Source organism: Varanus komodoensis, unplaced genomic scaffold (assembly GCF_004798865.1).
Source record: "Varanus komodoensis strain SLA01 unplaced genomic scaffold, ASM479886v1 scaffold14_3, whole genome shotgun sequence".
Lineage (NCBI taxonomy): Eukaryota > Metazoa > Chordata > Lepidosauria > Squamata > Varanidae > Varanus > Varanus komodoensis.
This window is the reverse complement of record NW_025335439.1, coordinates 1,020,464-1,028,811: the sequence shown is the minus strand read 5'-3', so window position 1 is coordinate 1,028,811 and position 8,348 is coordinate 1,020,464. Positions and strand designations below refer to the sequence as shown.

The 8,348-nt window shown below is 41.8% G+C and overlaps 1 pseudogene; it reads right to left on the bottom strand.

Moving 5' to 3' along the window:
• Positions 1-3,895: 3,895 nt before the first annotated feature.
• On the bottom strand, positions 3,896-4,014 carry LOC123020637 (annotated as a pseudogene).
• Positions 4,015-8,348: the final 4,334 nt, after the last annotated feature.

The following is an 8,348-nucleotide window of genomic DNA, read 5'->3' as shown; positions in this document are numbered from 1 at the left end:
CGTGAGGAGAGATGACAGAAGAGGCTGAGAGTATGAGATACTTGGAGCATCCCCCAGCCTGCTTCCTCCCTTCCCAAAGCACCCTCGCCAGATGAGCTGAAAAGCCCACTTAGTTAAAATTACTGAATGTGGAGGAAAGGAGGACAAAGATTTCCTTCGCTGCTCTTCTCACTCTCCCAGCTTCAGCCTGGCAAGGCACAGAAATCTGAGAAGCCACTGAGCAGGTGCACATTCAGTAGGATTGTGCCTTGTATGGGTTTTTATCAACCACTAAATCAACTTAGGTTGCCATAAGTCAGAGACAACTTCACAGCATATAACAGTAACAACAACAAATCAGCTTAGGTGATTTCACACGTTTCCACTTGCAATCCTAGTAGATGAGAACTGGTCTTATACTGATGGAAAACATATCAGTGAATTTATTCTGATAGCCTGAAACAAAACACTAGTTTACATATAAATCAGTTTACATTGGTTTTGAATGTCCTCAACCAAACTGAAAGTGGAAAGACTGTTACACAGATTTATTTATTTTTTAAGAAAGTAAAATAGCTTGGTCCTTTGTGGATTTCTTTGCGTAGCTCCAAAACATTCCTAATAGATTGTCTGGGACAGATATTTACCAGGTAGGCAATTGCAGTGCTATTAGCACTGCCCTTTTAGCATTGCCCATTCCTGCACAGAAATGTAGGAGAAAGAATCAGCACATGCAAGTGCCATGAAATTTAAGAACATTATTATTGCTACTGAGAAGGGAGTGAGAAGAGAGGGAGAGAGAAATTCTTTTCTCTTGTGATACACTATGACTATTTATCTATTTATTTAATACCCCACCTTTCTACCAAGAGTATAGCACTCAGGACAGGACTCAGTGCCACTGCATGACACGCCAGTGGGGAAACCCTTGCATATACAACATATTTTTCTAGGTATGGGCTGTGGCATGGGAAGGAAGGTACCCTTGCTTGGTCCATCTGAAGCAAGCTCTACCCATATCTCATAATGTGCATGGCTGTGTTTTGTAAATGAAAACTGCCTCAATATACAAACTTGATACATCTGCCTTTTTAAAAAACACAAAAGGTAGATTTTTGTGTCACATGCAGTTGATCTGCTTAAGTTGCTTGCACTGGTTGCCAAAATACTGGCTTTGGAAGCCACATGTTGTATTTAGTAATTGATAAAGGGCCAGAAGACATGGAGCTCTTCATGTTCTCAACTGACCTATTTTCCGGTACTGTTTGGCAAGACAAAAAACATTTGACTTAAAACGACAGCGACATGTCTGGGCTTCCTGTCTTGCAACTCCCAAAGGAGCAAGTGGCTCTTTCATGTATACTTTTGATGTTTCAAATAAAAGGGTACTTAAATAATACTGTTTTGTTTCTGCAATGGATATGTAAATTTAACATTCTAGTGATGGGTTTCATTGGATGCAAAGGATGCAAGCTGCAAGTAATGCTAAATATCCAATAATTTCCCAGATCCCTCTGAACTTTACCCCAGTACTATACCCTTACTGAAGGACAACAACACATTTTGTGTTTGTGAGCAAAGTTTCTTCCTTTTCGTCTGGGAGTGATTTCAGAGGATGTTTAATTACACATATAAACAGGTGTGTGTGTGCGTGTGCGTGCTTGCCATCCTCTAAACTGACCACACCAACAAGTTTCTATACAGAGAGAATGTTCTGAAGGATGGTGATGAGACAGATCCTATTTGTGATCTTTAAATGTAGACAAAATATTATCACTGTCTGTATTAAGCTATTACTAGCTTTGCACACACAAGAGAAATAAAACCGACACTAGACACATGCTTCAAAGAGCAACTTTAAAATTGAGAGTTGATTCATTCAATGTGTACAGCAAAACTTCTAAAAAGAGTAAAAGGCAGCTGTTTCCAGTCCGGTACCCTTCCCGTCTGGTGGACTACAGCTCTCCAGCTGCAGCCAGCATAGAATTCTTAATCCACTGGGGAAGGATGGTCTTAATAAACCAGGGTATTTCATATAACCATCCTCCCTTTCCATAATAGGAATGTGCAAGGCCTGCCCCAAGTCATGCTCCTCTTGTATGTGGCATACTTGATTCTGAGCAATTTGGACCAATACAGAGGGCAGTGGTTTTAAAACTTTATTCAGTGAGAAGTTCAGCAGCAGAGGATGCTCTTTGCTAAAAGCCCATCATTACTGGCTTTCCTCTGCCAACCAGGAGCAGTGGACCAGTTCAAGGATTGCTTTTCATTCACAGGGTGTGATAGCCCCCTCCTGTATAAACTGATACCCTTTATAACACACCCCAGAATTCTCAGCACCACAGAGCAGACAAAACCATTTGAAAGGTGCCATAGGTACAGGATGGCAGAAAAATGGCCAGAGAGCAGCACTTGTGAAAGGAATCTCAGCGTACTTGTCGATAGCAGGTTAAATGTGAGCCAGCACTGTGACGCAACAGCTAAGAAGGCAAACGCCACCCTTGGATGTATAGCCAGAAATGTGGCTTCCAGATCAAGAGAGGTGTTAGTACCGCTCTATAAGACTCCAGTGCACCCAGAACTGGAGTACTGCGTCCAATTCTGGGCTCCACATTATAAGAGAGACATAGCTAGGTTAGAATCAATTCAGCACAGGGTCACAAGGATGGTAGCTGGATGGTGGCGGGCGGGGGGAATGACATTTGAGATAAGATAGAGGGAGATGGATCTTTTCAGCCTGGAGAAGAGGAGACTCCAAGGGGATCTTCTAGTGACATATAGGTATGTGAAGGGGTGCCACATGGTAGAGAGCCACAACCTGTTCTCCCCTGTGGTGGAGGAAAGGATGTGGTCCAATGGGGCAAAGCACAAGGAACCGTGTTTCAGGTTGGAAGTACTTCCTGATGGCTAGGGACACCTGGATATGGAATGGGCTTCCACAGGAGGTGGGGTGGGGGGCATCGGGAAGACGTTCAAGGAAAGATTGGACAACCACATGTTGCGTATTACATGAGTGGAGCCGGCCGGAGCCGGGGGTCAGATTAGATGAGGTCCCTTCGCACTCGCTATGTTTCTAAAATATCGTGATGCAAAGTTTGAAAAACAGCACAGCAGGGAGTTAATGCATCATAAATGCTACCTTAGGATAGAAAAGTTGGATTTTATGGCATAACCGCCTTCAGACTCGATGATTAGCCAGGAGTACACTTTTATCCGAAGTTCTAGCAGTGTGCAGGATCTTCATGAGTCAGAACCAAAGAAAAAACTTGTTGGAATTTAGCATTCTGTGCCTCAATTATTTCACAAAATAACTAAGTACCCCCAGGGCTTATTCTAATGTGCAGCTGGGCCCTTTTTGTGCAGTTCTTTAAAAAAAAGGGAGTAGAAACAAATGTTTTGTGCAGTTCGGCATATGAATTTTCTTTCTGCTTTTTTCTGCTAGAAAATGTCTAGGACGTGCACATACGCTGGAGAAGCAGGATGACATCAGATTCTTGTGCAATTGAAAACACACTTGCAATAAACCTTTACCTGGCCAAAAGCTTCTAATGTTCTTACTAGTATCTGATTACTTTCAACTTACTACTGCAGAAGAATCTAGACTAAAATTCTAGGTTTTTGGGGGTCAAATCTACCTAAGCAGAGGCTCAGAATCCAGTGATGTAGCTCCTTCAAAGCCCTTGGACAACTAAGTTTAATCACATGCTGTGTGTCTTGCGATCCCTTCTTTCTATGTGTTCCTTTCTCCCCACTACCAGCTTACTTAAGAAGTTAGACAGTGGGGTTCGGGCTTCATGCAGCCTACCATGACATGTGCTTTCTGAACCTAGCTACCACCAGTTTGGCAATAGCATAGCAGTATCCAGTGCTATTGCTAAATTTGCCATGTGGCTCATTTGAGGAGGATTCTCTTTAAAGCCTACAGCACCTGGTATTCCCAGGTGATCTCTCCTCCAAGTACTAATCAGACCTGACCCTGCTTAGCTTCCAAGTTCAGACAGGATCAGGCATGTTCAGGGTGGTATGGCTGTATCCAACCATGAGCAAATTTCAGATTCGTGCATTTACTCAAAAACAAAAAAGGAAGTGTCTTTTTTGTTTCTGACAGGGTAACAAATACCACCCAAAGGCCACACAAATACCACCCAAAGGAGAGGTTAGACTCAAATAATTAAAAATAATTTTATTTCATATTATGGCTGTCTGATGCTATGGCATTGTATTTTGCCTTTGAATCCAAAAGATCTACTTCTAGCTTCTAGCCTGGAAACAAACCATGAGGAAAGAGTGAAAGAATGGAACATGATATAACTGTACTCTTCAAGTACTTGAAAGGTTGTCACACGAAGGTGGCTCAAGATCTTTTCTCCATCATCCCAGAGCGCAGGGTATGGAACAGGCTGAAGTTACAGGAAGCCAGATTCTGGCTAGATAACAGGAAAAGTCACCTGAAAGATAGAGCAGTACGACAACGGAATCAATCGCCTATGGAGGTCATGGGTTCATCCACACTGGAAGCATTCATGATGCAGATGGAAAGCCACCCATTACTGATGCTTTAACCTGGAGTCCTGCATTGAGTAGGGGATTGTTCACAAAGACCTTATTGGCACCTTCCAATTCTATTGTTCTCTGATCTTATGATTGCCACCTCAAAATAAAATGCCTACTTCCTTTGATGAGAGGTGTACATACCTTGCCACTGAACCATTCATTGCAAAGAACATTCAAGGGAGAAAAGAAGCCATTTGTGTGAAAATGGACAGTAAGGATTTGCTGAAATAAGAGGGCAAATGAGATGCATGCCACAGAATGCAGGCAGCTGAATACAGCAGTCAGTAATATTTTTCCTTTTATTTTTGCCCTTGAACCAGCCAAACATTCATGGAACATCATGCTGTTATTTATTAGTAAAGGATTGATAAAGAGATTTTTAAAAGGATAAAAAAGCCTTCCACCGCATTCCACAACAGATGCTTCCTTTGCTGTCTGTCAAGTCCACAGGTGTTGGGCAAGGTGGTGAATGCAATGCACTTTATGGTTCCTGTGCATGATTTATAGTGAAAGAAAGCAATGACTCACCATTTTATGAAGCCCTGTAGGAGTAACATTTTCAGGTTTTGCTCTTGTTACTTCTAAACACAGAAAAAGGCACAAGTCTCAGTAGCTTCATCAAAGAGATATAGCCAGGGTAAAAAAGCTGTGTGCCTTTTGGGAAATGATGTGCTATTAAGCATTTTTGGTAAGAACTTTGGTTTTGGGTAAGACACACTCTTGATAATGAGTAAGCCCATTAATTTACAACAGAGGTAAGAAACCCAGTACTCTCCAGCTATTTTGAAGTACACCTCCCATAGTTCCAGGCCATGGGCTGTGAAGCCAAAAATGCACCACAGCCAGGAAGATTCTGTTGTTCAACCCAAGCAGGAAGCCTTTTGTACCTTTTCCTGTCCATGGAAATCCAGTGGCCAGCCTGCACTGGTGGGGCTAGTCCCGAGAATACATCACTGTTGGGAAGATGTTCTAAGCCATATGGGAGAACAACATGCAAAAGACTGTCTGCTCTAAGGCTGGCACTTCTTGACACCCAGGCCTGAATCATTGCATGTGTGCTGAGATCAGGCATCCAGAAAGGAAGCTGGGTGCTGAGACAAATTCCCTTGTACCAAAAGGCATCCTTCATTTTCAGTTATTTTCCTTGGGTTTGTTCAGTGTTTCAAAGACCAACAAAATCTATCTGGACAGAGACGATACTGGGGCAAAAGAAATTATACATTTACTCTACAGGCAAAGATGGGTCCATTATATGACCTTTCTTATCAATTCTGATTGAGTTCCTGTCATCTTGTACGCATGTCCATTTTTCTGACCTGCTGTAGTCCCTGGAAAACAAAACTAGAACTAATAAATGGTACAGTGTGGACAGCAATAGCTCTGTTTTACATCTTGCAAATATCTGACAATCAAAAGTCTATTTCTTGAATAGTAACCTAACAGCAAGGCTCTCACTGTGCACTGACACAGATCAGATTTCATTTCACAAGACTGTCTCTAGGGCTTACAATATTTATTTATTTATTTATTTAAAACATTTATACCCCGTCCTTTCTGATGAACGGCTCATGACAGCTTATGTTGATTTAAAATAAAATATAATATTGCAATAATACAATAATTAAAACAGTAGATATTAAATCAACATAAAACAACACTTCATAAAACTAAAGAAAAGAAAGAAAAAGAAAAGAAAGTATGACTGTGGTCAGATCTTAAAACATCTAAAAACCTTAATTATTAAAATGATGGCTCAATAAAAATGTCTTTACCTGGTGCCGAAAGGAGTATAAAGTCGGCGCCAGGCAAATCTCTCTGGGGAGCGCATTCCACAATCTGGGCACCACCGCAGAGAAGGCCCTTCCCTGGGTGGGCACCTTCAACTCCTCCTTCAAAGAGGGTTCCTGGAACAAGGCCTCTCCCGCCAATCTTAAGGGGTGTGAGGGCATATGGAGAAGGAGACGATTCTTCAGGTATTCTGGTCCCAAGCCATTCAGGGCTTTGTAGGTTAATACCAGCACCTTGAATTGGGCCCGGATTTAAATTGGGAGCCAGTGTAGCTGATAGAGGACCAGCGTTATATGAGAATAACGGCCAGCCCCCGTCAGCAACCTGGCAGCTCTATTTTGTACCAACTGAAGTATCCAGACCATTTTCAAGGGCAGTCCCATGTAGAACATGTTATAATAATCCAACTGGGAGGTTACCAGAGCATGAGTCACCATTGCTAGGCAGTGTTCGTCCAGGTAAGGCCGCAGCTGATGGACCAGCCAAAGCTGTAGGAAAGCTGGCACTCTTGTTGATGCCCTGGTCAACTTGTGGAATGGGGAAATGACCAGGGTAATCGACACGATCACTCCTAAGCATCCTCTCCCGTCTAGCAGAGTCTGCTCAGCACCATGTTATCCACCTGAGTTGCAGGTGATCCTCAAAACCAGGTCTGAGATGAAATCCATCAGCTCAGGCAGGGAGTCTGATGGGCAGGACGGTACACAGTACACCAGCAGAGTCCCTAATCTGCATGTTTTGTTTCCCCTACACTTAATATGCCCCTGGAATTGCATATTTGAAATCTGTACTTTTCCATAACATTTAGAGTATGCAAAGCACTTAACATAAATTATCTCAACAACTCAGTGCTAAATTTATGAAATGGGACCTCAGCTGTTCTCCTGATTAGTGTGGATTTGATTTAAATCAAATTGATTTAAATCACTAGTCAGTAAGATTAGATTTAAATCATGGTTTCTACATAATTTTCATGCATGCCTGCCTTACCCATAGGTAGAAGAACTAGAAGAAAAGAGTCACAAACTGGGCCCCAAACCCTGATGCTATTATAGGGTTTTTCCTCCAGGGAAAGAATAGTAAGATAAACCTCAGGCTATGCAGAAAAAAAGAGTATTCTGTTCAGAAGGATTTACTTTCTTTTTCACTGCTTGCTCCTCTCTTCGCACACTTAGCTCCTTGTGCAGATCTATTCCACTCTCAACAATCATAATCTATTCATTGAATTTTTTGAAACTTGGCATTTAAGAGGTAAAGGGTTGATTCTGTGTACATAGCTTTGTAAAGAAATGATGGGGTTAAGGTTTTTCCCCCCAGTACTGTATGTTCATTCTATAACATTTTTGCTGTGAGGAAGAGGCATGTGATCTCTCTACAGCCACAAATTCAAAGTTTTGAGAACTGCAACACCAAAGATCTGCGATAATATTTTCTAGACAGAAAAAAATGCCCAATAATCTTACAGAAACCTCTGGCATTTTGAATGGATTAATGAAAGTCATTTACCAAAAAAAATTAAAGATTACATGAATATATTGGCTCATACTCCATAATTAGAAGCTAATCCTTATTTCATGATGAATAACCTTTGGACCAAAGGTAGTCCAAAGGGCCCAATTTAAGGTGTTGGTAATAAACTATAAGGCCCTGAACAGCTTGGGTCCTGGATACCTTCTTCCCTATGTGCTCCTTGAGATCAGAAGCAGAGGTCCTTCTCCGGGAGCCCTCTTTGAAGGAAATCAGGAGGGGAGTTACTCGGAGAAGGGCCTTTTCAGCAGTGGTGCCCTGACTATAGAATACGCTCCCCAGGGAGGTTTGCCTGGTGCCTTCACACTGTTCCTTTCAGTGTCAGGTGAAGACCTTTTTATTTTCCCAGAATTTTAATAATTAATATGGTTTTATTCTTGTTTTTATTCCTATTTTAGATGCAGTGCACTTTTTTCTTTTCTTTTTCTTCTTTTTTTCGTTGTTGTTGTTGTTGTCTGGGTTCTGTTATGGGTTCTGGTTTTTTTGGTTCGCTTTCTGTA